The 19,250-nt window shown below is 38.5% G+C and overlaps 1 protein-coding gene across 4 annotated transcripts in view; it reads right to left on the bottom strand.

Moving 5' to 3' along the window:
* Positions 1-19,250, bottom strand: part of pbx4 (pre-B-cell leukemia transcription factor 4) — a 43,005-nt gene that overhangs the window by 14,106 nt on the left and 9,649 nt on the right. The gene's annotated exons all lie outside the window — the stretch shown is intronic.

The raw sequence follows: 19,250 nt of genomic DNA, 5'->3' as shown, positions 1-19,250 counted from the left end.
TGTATGGGCTGTTTTTAGATCTTTTGATCTAATGGACAAAATAAAATTAGGCAATTTACATCTGAACACGACTGGAGACGATGGAAAAACAGATGGAGAGCATCAGCTTTTGTTTCTGTTCTGACAGTCGCAAGACCAGCCGAACGATGTGCGTGTGTGTTAGAAATCAGGAACGGTGAGAGAACATCGAGCTTGGTACATTTTTCAAAGCAAACTTTCCATCTGGCTAGCGCGCTTCCCATAATGTTTACTCATTAGGTCAGTATGCCTCAGCAGACGGTCTTTTCTCGGCTGTTCGAACACATTCGACCACATGAGAGTTTACACTACGAAAGCACTCTGGTCGAGCGTGTTTGACTACCTCTGGAAGTGTTAGAAAGTGGACAATCTCAAAACGGTTCAGACCCCGTTTACACCTGTATTTAGTGTTGCCCACTTGTGATCCGATCAACCAAAACACATCTTAATACCAGGTGTAAACAGGGCCTATATATAGAAAAGGTTTATCTGTATTAAAAATAACAAGTAGGGCTGGGCGATAAAACGATCTCGATATGGCATCGCGATAAGATTTATGCAGACTACAATGATAAACCTTTGACGTATTTTACTCGATAAGGACAGACCGAACAGCCTATTACAAAGCAGAAATAAACGGACAACAGCCACTCAGACGCAGATTTTGGCTTGTGCGTCCAAGTACACGCCTATTTGCTAGCAGAGCACTGTTTGAGCTACCGGCAGTGAAGAAAGTGAACGTAAAGAAAAAATGAGCGGAACCGACGGACACGAAAGCGACGTGTCTCCCAAAGTGGAGGAAATTGTTGACAAAAAAGGTACCGTCAATTATATGGAAGTGGTTTGGATATCTGAAAAGTGACGAAGCGCAAATAAAGACGGTCTGCAAAATATGCCGTCGGTCGGTGATAACCAAGACGGGAAACACAACAAATCTTTTTGTTGGTACCATCCCAGCGACCATTTTTTACTCAGATTTCTACCTCTAAAACATTTGAGATATGTAAAACCAGTACACAATTAATATATTATATTATCTACCTGACAGTTGAGTACTTAAATGCGCCAGGGACTTTGTGGTCCGCTTGTTTACTTTTGTTGTCTTGGTTGTACCTCTACAAACATTTGAAATGTTTGCTGCCCTGCCAAAGAAATTTGATGTGATAGTAGTCACAGCTTTTAGTTTTATATTTTATAAGAAGTTACAAGGCAAGCTAACTACTTGCATTGTTTTGTCAAGGCAGATAAAGCATGTTTGCTAAAAGTAAAATGTTAACATTTACATCTTATTTATCAATATTATTTAATAACAAAATATATTCTCAACCAAGCCATGTTTGCACAGTTAGATGTTTGCATTATGTTATTCTATTTTTTTGTGTTAATAAACTATACTATTGAACCTTCTGGTTTCTTCAGGCATCATTATCAGTATACTCTTCAAACGGGTAGCATTATTAAATTATATATCGTAACAAATATCGATCAATATGGAAAAAAATATCGTGATAATATATTTTGCCATATCGCCCAGCCCTAATAACAAGTATTTCACAACTAGTGAGCATGTATACAGTGTATATTCATTGTTCTTTCAGAAAAGTTAAAGGGATAGTTCAGCAAAAAAAGGTTTTACATTCTGTCATCATTTACTCACCCTCGTGTTATTCCAAACCTGAAAAGCTTTCTTTTTGGAGGACATTTAGCAGAATATCTAATCTAAGCTTACATTTCTCTATAGCAAAAGTGAATGGGAATCAGGGACAGTCGTGAACACCATTCCCTTTCAATGTATATGGAGAGGAAAAAAGCTTGGACATTCTGCTAAATGTTTCACTTTGAACTTCAAGCAAGCAAAAAAAAAAAAAAAAAAACAATTGAAACAACATGAGTGAATAAATTATGAATCACCAAACTATTAACATTACTCAAGGGAATATCTCAATGTGCGTTTCGAGTAGATATTTCGGGTGTCCGCTCTAGATGTGATTCATCCGAGTAGATCCTTTAGTGCCTAGACTAGTGCAATGGAATTGTTCCGTTTGAGAAACTTTCAAAACACAAACAGTGCAAATAAAAGGCCATTTGTTGGAAATGATCAGAGGTTGCATCTGTGGATGTTCTGTCTGTACCATCCCCGCTGAAATCAAAGCTGTATTTCCCATCCTCCCTTTAACTGATAACACATTTAATGACTTCAGCTCCAACCCTCCCCCAATAACAGCACAGAATTTGTTTCCAGCTCTCCCTCTTTTTTCCCCCCTCGTACTTTTTGAAAACTTTTTCTTTCCCTTGGCAAGCGCTCTTTTTTTCTTGTTCTCTCTTGCCCCTTCAGGGTCCCTCCACTCAGGTCCTCCCTCTTTCTTTCTCTCCGAGTCACATTCCATCTTTCATTTCTCCCCCTCTCCGAGCTCAGGAATGCAGCAGACCCAGCCGCCTGAACTAATGACCCCGACTCACCATCCCTCCCTCTTTACCTCTCGCTTTTTCAGCCAGCAAAACTCCCCAAAGTCAAACAAAAAGGAACAACACTTTTTCTCAAGTACATTAAGTTTGACTCAAAGTGAACTCAGCCGTAGGATTATTTCGGTGACTAACACCAACAAAGTTTGAGCAAACTGTTGTTTACATGTGCGCTATGAAGGCACACTATTTATTACAGGGACAATGGAGAATAACACTGTTGCATAAGAAGCTCATATATTCGCTTGACTCTCCCTGGTTAGTTTTAATTTTTTTTTTCATTTTTATTAACTTCAAACTCTGCATTTTCATTCTAGCGGTACATAAATAAATATATAAATATAATATATTCAATAAATATATTCAAATGACTATTCTATTAAAACAAGAGAAAAACAAATCTGTTGACTTTTTATTTCTATTAAAAATGTTCATTCTGGTGGTAAATTATCTCAATACTTATTTAAATTATTAAAATAAAACAAAAGAGAGAAAAGCAAATCAGTTTTTTTTAAATCAGTTTTTTTTTTTTTTTTAAACCTGACATTCTGGTGGTAAATTATCTCAATACTTATTTAAATTATAATAAAATAAAAGAGAAAAAAACAAATCTGTTTTGTATTTCTATTAAATGGTGTCACTCATTCTGGTGGTAAATTATTTGAATAATTATTTAAATTATTATAATTAAATAAAAGAGAGAAAAGCAAATAGGTTGACAAATATGTTTTTTTACATTAAAAACTTTTGTCATTCATTCTGGTGGTAAATTATTTCAATAATCATTTAAATTATTGTAAGGCATTCTCAGAATTGCCACAAAGGGAGCTATAGTGCTCTGCCTCTTAGTTTTCCCTTTCCCGTTAACCATTTTCAGGTCGGAGCAACAGTTTGAGAAAGATAGTTAAGCTGTGGACATGTTTATAGCTAGCTAACTATCACATCGGGTTTAATTGTACATATAATATGACACTGTCCTGAAGAGTTTAGGTTTGTTAAGTGCCATAGTAACAAAATGTACGCTTGTAATTCGTGCTTGTGTAATGTGTCTTTGCAACTCAAAATGCACCACTGTTGTCCTGGATTGTGACCCAGACTCACTGTGTGTGTGTGTGTGTGTGTGTGTGTGTGTGTGTGTGTGTGTGTGTGTAGTATGATGGGTGAGGGGAGGGTTGTTGTTTTTACGACCACAGCCCCACAATCAATAGAGTGAAATTTACCACCTCCCTAAAGAGTATCACCCACAATATCCATTACGAGCTCTGCCTCCAGCCGAATCCCTCAAGCATACAGCCTTTTCTTCAGCCTAATTATCCCAATTAAGCTGTGATTACTGATAATTACACAAATAACCCACAACATTCGGCACTAGATGATATGGACCCCTTTAAATTTCTAACACCCCTTTATATTTCAATTTATTACCAACCTTGACTTTAAAACCCATAATAATGTATCCATGAATAAAGTGGTGATTTCACTACGGCTGGATACGTTTTATAATAGCTTGGCGGTAAACGCTTACAGCCACATTCTGCATCCTCACCATATTAACCAGAAAAGCCACTGCATCTCAATGTTTGTACGGCTTTAAGAAGATTAATAAAGCCAGCCTGTTAAATCTTTCAATTAGCACACTTCATTAATACAAACACACCGCCATGCTAATGAGATAATGTACATTTTAATGCGCTGCATCTGTCCAAGTTGCACTAATATCCTTCCATTAAATTTATGAATGATCGACGCCAATGCGCGCCCCTCCCGTTCGAGGGGAGGAATTCCCTCATTTGTAAAGGATCGGTGAAAAAAAAAAAACGTGCAGGAGAAAAGCGCAAAGAGAGGCCGAGTGGAAAAAGCCAGCAGACGTCCAGGCATTAGCAGACAGAGCTGGCGAGTCGTATGAAATATTCAGAGCGCCCAGCTGGGTTCGACTGCATACATAATCAGGCGCAGAACGCGGCCAGGTACGGCACAGGTGACGAGTTAAGCGCAGACAAAGGTATTGTGTTCACTGCTGGAAGCAGTGCATTAATGCTGCCATTTTCTTTGCATTACTGGAGAAACAGTCCATCACGGCTGTGTTGGCTGCGTTTGCTCGGGCCTCGTCTGTCTTTTTCTCTGTACCTCTCTTAACGCATTCTCTCTCTCTCTCGTTCACCCTCCCTCCTCCTTTGGCTTGGGCCGCTCTCCCGTCATACCCCGCCTCCTTTTCTCTCCGTGCCCCCAGCCACCTCCCCCCATCCTCTGTTCTCCATTTCAGTCGAGTTCTCCATGTGAGCCGCAATCCCTCATGCTGTCAGCCCCCCCTCTACCACTCTCTGTAGACAGACAGGATTAGCATTTTAATTGCATCAGCTCCCTTGGGTATTCTCAGCCTTTCACTGGGAGAGCGCGAGGGAGCAGAAGGGGGGAAGAGAAGGTAAGGAGAGAAAAGAGGAGAATTGTGGGGGGAAAACAGCAAAAGGGAGTCACAGGAGGAGATAAAATAGCGAGGAGGAGAGCAGACAGAACGAGCAGGAGATGGAAAAAAAATAGAGGGGGCAGGGAGGCCGAGAACGAGAGAACAGGAAAGGGTTCGGACGAGTTGAAGATGATCGCGGTGGGCTGCAAACGAGTGTGGGGCGACACTTAGGAAATGACAACGCTCTGACCGCAACAGCCAATAAATCAAAAGGAGGACGGCGAACACGACGGGGGAGGGATCTGTAAAGCACGCCCACATGGACGCAAACAAACATGCTAACCTGAGAGCTAAGTGGGATATAAATAAGGGGAATTTATCTTCAAAACAAAAACGACTGCAGTGCCATTAGTCGAAGTGAAATACGAGGGTCATTCCTGCTTTGCGATACGTTTTCAGGTCCCCATCACATCCGCGTCTTAATGTACAGTGCAAATGCTAAATATTCCTTGGTGCTTCATTCTATTCTTTCTCCAATCTATAAACATATTATAATACTGTGTCGATTTACACACTACCATTCAAAAAAGAAAAAAAAAGAATAAATTAATACTCAGCAAGAATGCAATCAATTGATGACATTCAATAAAGACATTTATAAGGTTACAAAAGATTTCCATTTCAAATAAATTGTTGTTTTGAAATTATTCAAAGGTATTTCCACAAAAATATTAAGCGGCTCAACTGTTTTCAAAATTGATCATTAGAAATGTTTATTAAGCATCAGATCAGCATATTAGAGTGATTTCTGAAGGATCATGTGACACTGAAGACTGGAGTAATGATGCTGAATATTCAGCTTTGCATCACAGCAGGACTAAATTACATTTTACAATATTTTCAAATAGAAAACAGTTCATTTTAGTTGCAATAATAATCCATATTACGGTTTTTACTGTATTTTTGATCAAATAAATGCAGCCGTGGACTCCTTTCAAAAACATTTTAAATAATTTTACTGACGGTAGTGTTTTTTTCTTTCTTTCTGCGTCCTCAATATCAATTTTCATTTCGTTAACTTGTGTAATATTCCTTTAACTGAGGTTTTATGGTATTAGTTGGTGATAAAGTGACAGAAATCAACACAAAATGAAACTCAAGATGACCCCCTCACGCAAGCTCACTGTAAGACCCTCACATCTTGATTTGGTTATGCACTCCATTCATTTATTAAGTGCCTGAGCTTGACCAAAGCACATTTCTGAAACTTACAGAAATGCTTCCTGAAATTACAACACGTGCATATTTAACTTGGAGTTCAAATGGTGCTGCATTACAGAAACAACAATCAGAGTAAACGTAGACCTTTTTAAGCACAGAAAAATGTAAGTCGCGATCCAACTTAAATTATGAAGACCTGCAGATGTGTTGTGGGTAAAGGCTAGAAAAAGAGCCCACAACAAGCACTAACGCTAGAATCAACGCTGAATAAACAGCCTAAATAACAGGCTTACGGACAGCCAGTGCATAGTGCTGGTAAGCTATAAGGGTTAATGGTTCAGAGAAAATTGGCAAAATCACTTAAGCAACTTAACCTGACACAGACAAAACGAGGAAGGGAATCACGCCACACGACCAGAGAGACATTCAAACCCACAAACCAAAAGAAATCGAATGTGACGAGAATAGTGTGGCGGTATTTGTGTAAGGTTTCTCGGGAGAAACTACGAGAGGAGGGCATCTTGAGTGAGTGCCAAGGTGGTATAAATCCACCAGTATGTTCCTGTTGTAAGCAGCTCAGGTTAAGCAGCGTCTGCGGGGCCTATTTACCGGCGCGCACCTGGTGGCCCGTCCTCTGACGTGCGTTCACGCCCTGTGAGGAGCGGCCATTGGTCAGCGTCAACACAGGAGGATGTGATTAGGGTGTGAACAGCGCTCCTACCTTAGGCAAACACGGCGTCTGCTCCAACTTGTCATTTATCAGCTCTTAATTAACTCAACTAGCGTTTCAAAGACCCGAGCGGCGGTACAACAGGCTTCGCTAGGCACGCAGGGACCGGTCAAACAAGATCACGCAGGTGAGAACACACACCATCCCACCTCCGCGAGCTCGACACGGTCAGGTGAAACATCGCACAGGGGACAAAAGAAGCCTCTGCGGATGACTTCACTCCGGGAGGAAGAGGAAGGCGGCTGTTGCTGTGGCGATTCGTCCTAGCGACACGCCCCCCTCGCGCGCGCTCCCTGGCTCATCAGCGCAGCTGCCTCCTGTGCTAATTAGCACCGCCTCTTAAGGAGCTCCTAAAGACCTTGTGAAAAATGAACGCTCATTTGAGAGGTCGTTAATTTGCACTGTTATGCAAATTAGGTGGCAATTAAGCAATAGATCAGAGGCGCAGCTCCCATTTATAACGAGCGAACGAGAAATATGACAGAGGCAAACAGGGCCGGGGAGAGTGGCGGCTGGCTGCACTGAGGGGGAGTGTAAACTAACCTTCGCCCACTGCAGCTCAGGCTGACAGACACACAGACAGAGCACTGCATTGTACCGTGTGTGTACAGGTGAATGGCACAGCATGTTCAAGTAAGAAGACGAGACGGCCACAAGCTGCAGCGCTGGAGTCTGAAGCATTCAACTGCATCACCTAGTGCTCTTCATGCAACCATAAAACTACATTTTTAATGTAATTTTTGCCCTTTCATTATTTATAGGAAAGGGAAAAGAGGACAGGAAATGTTGGTGAAGAAAGGAGGAGGGCGAGGAATAGGTAATGACGCAAACCAGATTGAAACTTCAGAGTTGTTTTACACATGTTATGAGGTATTTTAGATGGTTGTTTACTGGCCCAAGTCAAAATAACCTCAAAGATAGTCCTCAATGTACACTAGTGTTCAAAGGTTTGGGGTCAGTATGGTTGGTTTTTGAAAGAAATTAATACTTTAGTTCAGTAAGGACACATTCAATTGATTAATGTCACGGTAAACACATTCATATTACAAAAGCTTTCTATTTCAAATAAATGCTGCTTTTGAACTTTCGACTCAAATAATCCTGAATCTACAAAAACATGAAGCACGATAATGATCAGAAATGTTTCTTGAGCAGCAAAACACCATTACAACGATTTCTGAAAGTGATCATGTGACACTGAAGACTGGAGTGGTAATGCTGAAAATATAGCTTTGCATCACAGGAATGCATGATATTTTAAAATGCTACTATTTTACAATATTACTGGTTTACTGTATTTTGAACAAATAACTGTAGCCTTGGTGAGCATGAGAGACTTCTTTCCGAATTATTTTAAAAAAACAACTTAAGTCTAAGGATTCTCCCCACCCATTTTTATCGTAATGTTACACTGCTACATATCGCAACCAATATTGAAGGTATCATTCAAGTCTGCAGTGCAATTGGTTTAGGACGTGTTACTCGTCGAAGGTTAATACTTGGGGTAAGTGATTTGTTCAAATCCCTAACCCTACATTTGAGCCTTAGCAACCCCCACTAACTAGCCATGTGTCCATCTTAACCTACATTATAGAGCAAGTTTGAATTAACACCTTCGCGTGAGACAAACAGATTATTGTAGCTTAACAAAAGGCCAATGCCTCAATCCAAATGGTATGCGTAGAAACTTGAAACTCCCTCCCTCGAGAGAAGCTTAAAGTGAGAGGGGCTCGGAGCAAACTCTGACAGATCACCCCTGCTCAAATCCCTTCTCCAGTGCTCTAGATTAGTCACAGACTGCAGTGAGGACCTCCACACAGGGATGGAAGCCTCCCATCAATTGTAATTAATCCTTAATTAGTCTGGATTAGGTGTAGGGCTCTGACTCTCTACACCCCACCAAAGCCACGCCAGCTAATGTAATCCAGCTGAGGCCACATTTACATATCTTTAATTAAAGAGACATGGGCTTCTTTCAAACACTGCTCCCTAGACCAGCAGACTGAGGGACATCTCCATGAGTTTTGACACACCGCAGATAAATACGGCTGTCGCTCCTCTTTTGAGCGCTTAATCCCAACACAAATTTAGGATGTTTAATAGAGCGAAAACTACGTTCTACTGAACTGAATTCTGATCCTAAAAAGTTCAGCAAGTGGATGACAAAATGGTCTCCACATAGTGCTTAAAAATAAGAACGCAACATTTATGGTTAGCATTATGAGATGTGGTCATAATTGTTTTTATTTTTTTATTTTGTGCTAAAGGTAACAGCATTCAAAACACAAACATCTAATTGGAAATGTTTCCGGATGAAACTGAATATTCAGAGGAAATATTCAGTCTATAGAAGTGGCTCTCAACCAGGGGAATGGGGTCGAACACAGGGCCTCAAAATGACTTAATATAAGAAAAAAAGAGTTTAAATATGAACAAACAATATACACACACACACACACACACACCAGGGGTGTAAGGGTTCAAATTACTCACGGTTCGGTTTTAGGGTCACGGTTTCGGTACGGTTCGGCATGTGCTATGTTCAGGGAAAAAAGTACTATTGTCAAATAAAAAAGGAAATAAGTAAATAGTTTTCAGGTTTTTCAGGTATCTAACAGTAGTTTTCAGGTACATAAATTAAAGTAATAAAATGTAAAACAACATTGCATATAATCTTCACTGTAGAACTGAAATCAAGATTAATCATTAAAGTTACAAAAGCTATTCAGTCAAGAGCAGTGAGTGATTTCTGATTTCTTTGTCTTTTATTGTTTGATTACCACTAACACGTAATAAGCATGACGTCACCGTTTTCACAAATTCACATTTTTGTTGTTTACATGGAGACAGTAAAAGCTGTTTTCAAAACCTTGCACTTGCGTGAGTTTTCAGGCCCACAAAAAATTAATGGCCAAAACGAACACAAAGTTTTCCGTTTTCAATTGAAAACTGTCGTGTAAATCCTGAGGCGCGGCTTTCTGTGTGCTTCTCACAGCGCGTGCGACTCCTCTTTTGTGTCGTCTTGCACTTGAATGTTTAAATTGGCAAGGCTTAAATGAGTTTAGTTTAAACACAGTTAGCAATGTGTGCTGGTCAGGTCTCACCTGCGCAAGTGCCAATTCAAAAACCAGCGTAAATGACTGGTCATATTAAAGGATACGGCACTCGTCTCGCAATAAACACATTTTAGGGGGAGCCAGAATGCATATCCATCTATAGTTAACTGTCTGTTTTACAAGTTATTTTCAACAAACCATAATATAAATGTGTATGCGTCGTCAGATTTGAGATGAACCGCAGTACAAGTGCGTGTCGAACCATGGGTGGAGAAAGGTATGGTTTGATTTTTTACAGAGAACCATTACACCCCTAATATACACACACACACACGCATATAATTTGATTCAAGTAAAGGGTATATTATAGGGGTGTGACTCTTGCGATATTAAAACGTGATGATATTTCTTATTGAGGTGAAAAGCTGTCAATCCATGAACTGGATTATTAGATCACTTTTTAAGGCAATACAATTAAAACAATTTAAATCATAATATAGCGCTATTATTTATAAGCCTACACTAACAGAGAACACATCAGGATATTTCTAAATATGTGAAATGTTGTTCATTGAAATGTGAAAATAAAAGTTTAAACCCTCGCTCTGAGTTTGCATGTTTTCATGTCTACATGTTCAGGAAATAATTGTGGCTGTAGGATTTCTATCATTAAGAGGTGGCCAAATATTAAAGATTCAGTGGATTAAATGTTAATTAAATTAACAATGTTGTTTGGCCAATATTAAACAATGGGAATTAAACAGAATTTTATCATTCTGTTAAGTGTAACAACAACAATCACCAGGCTGATGGCACCCTTTGCAGGGCATTTGTTATAATACGTAATGTATATAAGTTGATTGTTTATAATATTATGTATATTGTCGTTTAATAAAACCATAAAATCACTTGCTTTTGATACTTATTTAACCTGTTAACTGGCACCCCCCTTTTTTTTGCATAGACATAAAAATCACTATCCAAACTTAAATGGTTGTAATTCAGGAATGCTTTGGAATATAGACCTATGGCTGGTCTTGTTTTAAAGAAGACATTTTCCAGATTATTGTAGAAGTCTAGAAATTGTAAAAAATGAAACAGAATAAAAGTTATATAAGTTTGAGTTTATGAAATTGTGTAATGTAAAAATATAATGATTAATATTTTATATAAAATATATATATTACAAAATATATTTTACTCTAAAACTGCAAGAAAATTAAAGTCAAATATCTGAACAAGTTGTATTCCAAATTTTAGGTTGATATTTCAAAAAATGAGCTTTCAGTAAGATTTTATTCGGGCGCAGTACCCAACTTTTTCACTAGGTGAACACCAGACTCCATTACTGCCCATATAAGGGCGCCTCCATTTTCATATGTTTTGAGTGATCTGAACCATGTATTTCCATAATTTTCATACAATTTATGAAGTAGACATCCTATTCAGAAGTAGTATGGGTGGTTTGGCAGTATTTGATTTGAATTAAACCTCTAATAAATGCATAAAGACTACGTTATAGCGTTATAGCTCGCAGCCGCATTACAAATCGAGAATCCATACATTTGTCTTTATATTTAAAACATTTTCAGACCTTTTTTTCTCATAAAATGGAATTGGTGTTATCTTTTGAACTCATGGCATGAAAACAAACTGAGGTTTCTACCAATCTTTCATGATTTTTCATGTTTATTGTTATTTCAAAATAAAGGCCTAAATACTCCTAATGAATATGAAATATTCTTGTTGCAAATTGATAAATTTCTGCTCCTCTGTAATATATTTTAGATAACAGCCACCAAATATGAAAACTAGAGATTTTAAGCTTTCAAATGATATATAGTTTGGCAATATTACTTTAGGTTTTTACTAAGATATTATTGTTTTAAACATGCAATGGCAAATGGGCCCGCCGGCCCATGCAGGTTAAGAGGTTAAACCAATCATTGTCTCATTATTATGTATTTTAAGTAATTTTAAAGGCTACTCAGGTCTATTTTTATTGCCACAAAAAAAAATCAAATTACTCAACAGTCAAAACAATTGACCAATTACCAAAATAATCATTAGTAACAGCCCTAGATTAGTTAAATGATAAGTAAAATGTGCCCGTATTGTTTTGCATTTTGTGACTTTCAGTCGAATAAAAGACTTTCCAGTCATATTTTCTCATTGAAGATTTCTTAAATACAGTGTTTCTTAAAAATATCGTCTCGTTCTCATGAACCCAATACTGTGCATCGTCTCGTGAGCCAAGCGTATCGTCCAGTAAATCACAAAGTACAGGAAAAGCAATGGGGTCTTTGAATATTGTTGTGAACAATGGCAGGCACTGGAGTCAAAAAGGTCGCGAACCACTGGTCTATAATGCTAATGCTTCATATAATTCCCCCCCCCCGTATTTACATCTTTGGTCACGTCAGCAGAAACGTTGCTGCAGACACATGCAAAGCATACAATGACTGCATTTTGATGAAATGAGAACATCACACACTGATGAATTGTGCACAATAGGACCAGGCACAATCATTTAGTAAATAGGGTCAATTAAGATTTCATGTCATCTTCAAATTGCATTTTCCAATAAATTAAACTATTAGAGCAGAGGAAGTACTTGGCTGATCAACTCGAAGGGCCTGGACGCATTTTAAACGTTTCCTTGCATTCACAAGTGCACCATCCAATTTTTGCTTGTCCAGTCCTGAGAAAAGGCTTGATTCCTCGAGGAACGACGTAATGAGAGGAAAGACGCTCAGCCCACACAGCATTAGGACAGAGCCGAGTGTTCGGGGTGACGCTCTCTCCCCCCCACCATTCTGGACCTTGTGATGGGGGGGGGGAAGGGGGGCGCCTGTCAGGGCCAGGGGTCTGTGTGATATTAGCCGTCTGCCAATCCGGCGTGGGGAATGGACACAGAGTAATTACTGCTGCTCTTACTGCCTCATCAATCTCTCTCTATCGCTGTCTCTCTCTCTCTCTCCCCCCTTCACACTCTATCTTTCTCACTCCTAGAACAGAGGAGAGAAAAACAGATTGAGTGACAGAGCGCCACACAAGAAATGTCGAATGAAATGGAGGGGACACTACCAAATGATGATGTTCGGGATGCTAGTTTTATACGTTCGCCTGCTATAAATATGTTAAAAACAGTCATTTTTGCTGTTAATTCGGAGGCCAGGTTGAATGCTTTAGTCACGGTGCACAAACGTTTAGTTTGTTAGAGTAACGGTTCGTCTGAGTTCATCTCTATTGCAGTTTATTTAAGTTGTAAAAAGTCTCACACTCCACTGGCTCTTTTACCCGTAGGCCTGCAGGCTCGTCTCGTAAAACGAGTCAGAGATTTCCAACAACTCATAAAATTTTACAAGAGGGTTCAAATTAGGGTCTTTCAAAAATGAATGATAATTAAAAAGCCTTAATTAGGTCTTTGACCGACCAGACTGATAAAACTGGAGTTATGTAGATCCTACAGGCTGGTTATACACAAGGATTTGAGTCCTTTTGTCAGAACCAGACGGGCTTGTATTAGAACTACATGGAAACCATCTACAAGTTTTACACGATAGCTTGATGGCAAAGTTTTTCAATACTTGGAAAGGCATTTGTTGGTGCCAAACTGTTTGAGCACTTTGAATAGTTTGCTACTTAAACTGACAGGATAAGTTACCAATCAAGCCAAAACTTCACCTGACATCTCCAAATCAAGTATCATGTAAAATACCACTAAGCCAAGTTTATATGTTTGAACAGTGGTCAGTCTTATGTGGCCTAGTAGTTGCAAGTTATTAGAAAGAAAAAATTGTACAAAGTAAAATTGTACAAAGTACTACAAGAGACCAGAAATGATTATTTCATGGAAACTGGACATATATGGGAAACACATCATAACTCAGCAGTGCACTGGAGAGATACTGGACATTTAGTCCTTTTAAAGCCTATTAGACATGGTTTTATAAACCATTAACCACATTCAGACATTAAAAAATAAAACTCATATTTAATTCATGCAGTGCTAGGTTTATTTGAGGCCATTGCATTCTTAGTCCTGCCAAATCATGTATTAGTTTCTGTGATTTTAATAGCAGAAACAACGCACCGAGGGTAAAGTTGACCTGGCCGGTTCTTCTGGTAGGTACTATACAAACATCACATGACTTCACTATTATGAGCTATTAGCAAGGGAGTTAACAGCTGTAGAAACGCCAAGAGATTCAAGCATAAAACCTTCTGCAACATGAATTCAGAATGCAAGATTTTAAGCTCTCTGTCTGAACAGAATGGTACAATTCGGTTCAATATGTACCTCAACAGTAAGCGAAGGACACAAAAGAAAGTGCATTTGGGGTGGTTGGGTAACCTGCAGTCTGACATGACATACATTTAATCTTAAACTGTTCTGAAGTAAAAAAAAATCTGTTAATAATTGATCATGCAATCTTTGGACATTATATTGAGAGGAGACATGAAATATTTGTTCCTTTAAGAAGTATTGTTTACACAAAAGCACTATGCATGTAAGCGAACTGCAAATAAAAAACACAATTTTCCCTTTGTACGTACAATAGGATCTGAGACCACTAATTAAGTCTATTTTTTAATTCGGTTGTATTAGACCGATCGAGAAGTTAATTTGGAAAGTTAACCTGAATTAACATTTCAGTTTGGGTAAAACCTGGTGTTATCTGCAGTAACTTGAGAATGATCAAAAGAGCATCTTGTGCTTCAACAGAAGCAAGAACACATGATCAATAATCACAAATGTTTTTGTTTCATTTGTGGCTTAAACTCAAACTGTTTGAATCTCAGATTTTTCACTGTGGTTTATACATCTATATGCACTGTTATATACATTTGAACCTAAAAACTTAATGGTGAAGAAAAAAACTAAACTGTTCATGTACATGTTTCTTGTCAACTACCTATAATTTTATTGGCTACGCTTCACTTACAATTCAAAAACCTGTAAAAACAAAACCGTACAAAAGCTTGTGACCTCTGCGACGAGCTGGGCAGCCAGAACAAAAGTCAGGGTGCCGGAAAGGGTGAGAATCAACTTGCTGCAACCATTTTTAAGTCGATGGGGGAGGGACAAGACCGAAGAGACAATTGGCTCGGAAACCTCATCTCTCTCTCTCTTAATTTGTTTCTAAGGAGATTAATTAACAAATCTTACATTTCACGCACATGAAGTTTATGTTAAACAGATGGGAATATTCGAGGGGGGGTATTAGTGTGACTTGCATTTGAGCAGAACATTTCCTTAACAATAAAAAACAATCTTCCCAACTGCAGCAGCACTCCGAGGAATTCAACGCCCCTCCCCCACTCTTCCCTAACCCTCCCCTCCACCTCCATTACCATATCAAAGCCCCGAGTTCAGAGCAAGACTTCTCTTTCAAGAATGGAAGCAAGGCATCAGGAGGGAGGAGGAGGAGGAGAGGACAAGACCGCAGCGCCAGGGAAAGGCCTGAGCTCCAGCTCGCTTTTATCCCTGCTGTTCGGTGTAGGACAGAGAGAGAGTGAGACAGAGGCAGACACACCGAGACTGTAGAAAACAGATGTAAAGACTACTGATCAGCACTACAATCATGTGCAGTAGAGGAGGCTGCCTTCCTTAATTCACATTCCAGAGGCAGGAGATAAAAGCAGCGGGGAGTCTTGGAGAAAAACAGTGCAGGTATATATATATATACACACACAGAGAGCTGGGAAGGAGGTGGGGGACGTGCTGATCACCATGATGGACACCATCCACCACCACACAAGTACACTCAGGCCCCGTCCACACTACTGCGTTTTCGTTTAAAAACGGAGACCTTTTGCTACGTTTGCACCTCCCATCCACACTAAAACGGCAAAAACGGAGACCCAAAACGGAGAAGTTTAGAAACGCTGCCTATCCGTTTTTCGTTTTGAATCTCCGGAGGGCGTTTTAGTGTAGACGGGTCAAGACGGAGGACTTTAGAAACGATGACGTAGTAGAGGCTCACGCTCGGCTCTATGATCGGGTGTCATCAGTCATGGCGTATATCTTTGCTAGCAGCTGTTGTACAAGTAAATTCTGCATTTTACAACGCTATAACTGCCTACATGCGCCGGAGTCAAGCTATTATTCGAGCGATCTGTGACAATTCCCGTGTGCAGCGGCGGCGTTGACCGTACGGAGCGTCGGTTTGTGGTTAACCCAGAGCATGGTGGGATAATTTTATCAATGAAGTTGTGTTTACACCGGCACGCGCATGCCCAGTGTTGGTGAATGGTCACGTGATCCGCGTTTTCAGTCGTTTTAATGTGGACGGAGATCAATTCTAATACGCAGCTAAAACGCTGGTGTGGACGGAGATCGTATTCGTTTTAATTCTCCGTTTCTAAACTAAAACGCAGTAGTGTGGATGGGGCCTCAGAGGCCTGTTTAGACAAAGTCCAAGCAGATTTTAAAGCAGAACAATACATCTCTTCAAACTCCATCGCACAGAGTGTGAAATATTGGACTGCGACAACCCTGTGCTTTTATTCAAATGCTAAACTGACTTTTGTAAACGTTTCGATCTCACCGATAACTTAATACCATAAATGAGAAATGTAAGAAATCATATTCTACCTAACGTTTATGGTTTCTTCTCTTTCCATTTTACTGTTGCACAAGACGAAAAAAAAAAAATCAAAACGCATACAGTGAATAAGACTAAGCATTATTCCTATTATAATACAAGAACGTGAATGTGTACAAAATTGTTCCCATCGATTTTGGATACAAGATTCCTTAATTTTTCCAAATGGTTTGAATTTTCCTAAATGTTTTTGGTTTCCATTAAACTATATTTATTTAAAGATTCGCCAGTGAACAGAAGCACAAGAAATGCTTCAAGAGTATTGTTGAACTTCATGGGATCAATGTAGAACATGTAACATTATGAAAACCATTTGGCTCCATTTTTAAATTAATAAAAATCATAGACATAACTTTTTGTAAATATATTTAGAATTTTCTTTCGGTATCTCACATTTCGATTAAAAATCGATCCAATTTATGCATAGATTTGATTTAGTTTACGGTTTTATTTATTTTCCTATTTGACTGCAGAAGACAAGTTTAATAGATCTCGAAGAAAAGAAAATCTCGTTGAATTAAATAGGGTTGTAACGGTATGAGATTTTCACGGTATGATATTAATATCTCGGTATATGGTATTAAACAGTCATTATCATAATCATCATCAGCTGCAATGACCCTTAAATGAATGAATGCAGATAGGCTTTTTTGGTTGAACATATGGTTTATTATAACAAACTTTTTTAAATGAAAAAAATCAAATAAAATCGTAAGGAAGTATATGAGTCTACCTTTTGAAAAAATAAGAAAGCTGCACATCTCCCATTTGAACAAAATAAGGAATAAGTTATTTCTCTTTCGATTAGACAAGAATAAACCAAACTGTCCTTCCTCTTGAACAGCATAGATGGGAGAGCAAAAAGTCCAGGGGCATGTTTGTTAATATTTTCCTGAGATTATCATAGCGGCATAAATTAAAATAAATAAACTTATGAAATGCTCTTTAAGTTCTCTCAGAGCAGCTCTGGATGTGTTCATGTGTTCACGTCCTCGTATAGTGAGTGAGACGGCAGACGCTTTAAACACCATGAGCGTTACACATACTTGAGTATGTGGGCTACTAGGCGAAACGGCGCTGCTCATTCACACAGAACAAGAAGAATATAGCATATTTCAATATAGCAGGCTTTTGCGCTGTATATTCATAGACGCATTTAGCGATTTGATTTATTGCACAGGTATATTTTTTTACAATACGGCCTTAAGTTATAAATGCAATGTAACTTTATCTGCCCGGAGGGATGGTGTTCGTGAATTTGGGAGAACATGTTCGACGTACTTCCTGCTTTTGCAGCCACTCTTCGTCCACGTTTCTGGACACAACTGGATATCCATCTTCAGGGACAAACCGGCGTTCGTTTTTCGGATACCCAAAGTATTCCCACACTGCAGATTTTAACTTTTTTTTTCCCGGCGAGGGATAGAGATTTGAATTCGCAGCCTCTGTCTCAAGACATTTTCTCCGCTGTACATGTATGGGTCAAGTGGAAAGAAGTTGTATATGCGCAGGTGAGATCTGGTTTCATTTTTTCCCCCAAAACCGTGGATAAGCAAATGTTCACGATATGATAATCGTACATGTCAATATCGCGATAAACCGCCATATACCGTTACAACCCTAGAATGAAATGTAAACCTTGAAATGTATTGTTATTTTTCTTCCCCATTTTAGTCAACCCATTATTATAAAACAAATGTAATTTAAGCTGACTTGCAATCGTTACACACACGACTGGTAGTCTTCTGTAATAAAGTAAGGCAGCTTACTTGGTAAATAAATAAAATTCCTTGATACAAAAATAAAAACTTTTGCAAATATAACACTGGAAAATAAATCAACAATAGGCAAAATAAAATAGAAAAAAACACACAGATTAAATTAAGTTTTTCAGGTACAGTAGCCTAGGTTTATTTAGTCTAGCATGTATTAAGAAATACTACAGAAATTGAATCAAATGTAAAAAAAAAAAAAATAGTAGTCTTCACTAGATGGAATATAAATTGAGTCTTTACTGTTAAATATAAATGTATTCATAATGAAGATAGAAAAGTGATTTTCTGTTTTTTTTTTATTTTATTTTTTATTAAATTCACAAAACAGTCAGCAACAGTTTATTAGGCTGCTGTCCCTTTAAGAACAAATGCACAGATCTAATATAATGTTACACATCTGATTTGCTCCCAACTGTTTGTGTTCACGTAGGACAGACTGCATTTATGTCAATACTTAACATTTTTACATAATCATTTGTGTATTTGACCATTCAAGCACAATAAGCTGTGAACGAGAACTGAACTCGGGATCACATGCATCTTTGGCTGTGTCCGAAATACTTATTTTTTTACACTCCAAGCATCAATAACCAAGTAGTACTGCGAGGTTAAAGAAGTGTAAAACAGAAAATCGATTTCTTTAATTTGTGAATCGGCAGAAGATAGAATCGCAATTAATATGTGAATTGATTTCCCCCACCCCTAATAGATTTCAGACAAGATATTACTTTTATAAGATATATGTTAAATGTATATAATATAAAATACATATAATTGAGGATTCCATTATTTATTGCAAAGTTTTGGTGCAAAAAAATGTATTTTGTCGCAATGAAACTGCCATAAACAGGCCTTAAACGCAAAACCACGGCGCAGATCAGACACTAATGGCCTTGTTCCTGTCATCTAGTAAATCCGCTCATTTACGCCGAAGTCTTCAGGGTAAAACACGAATTCTAGATTAAGTTTGGC

The sequence above is a fragment of the Rhinichthys klamathensis genome, unplaced genomic scaffold (genome assembly GCF_029890125.1).
Source record: "Rhinichthys klamathensis goyatoka isolate OS25496 unplaced genomic scaffold, OSU_Roscu_1.1 h1tg000004l_1, whole genome shotgun sequence".
Taxonomy (NCBI): domain Eukaryota; kingdom Metazoa; phylum Chordata; class Actinopteri; order Cypriniformes; family Leuciscidae; genus Rhinichthys; species Rhinichthys klamathensis.
Note: the sequence above shows the minus strand (reverse complement) of the source record. Positions and strands in the feature narration are given on the sequence as shown.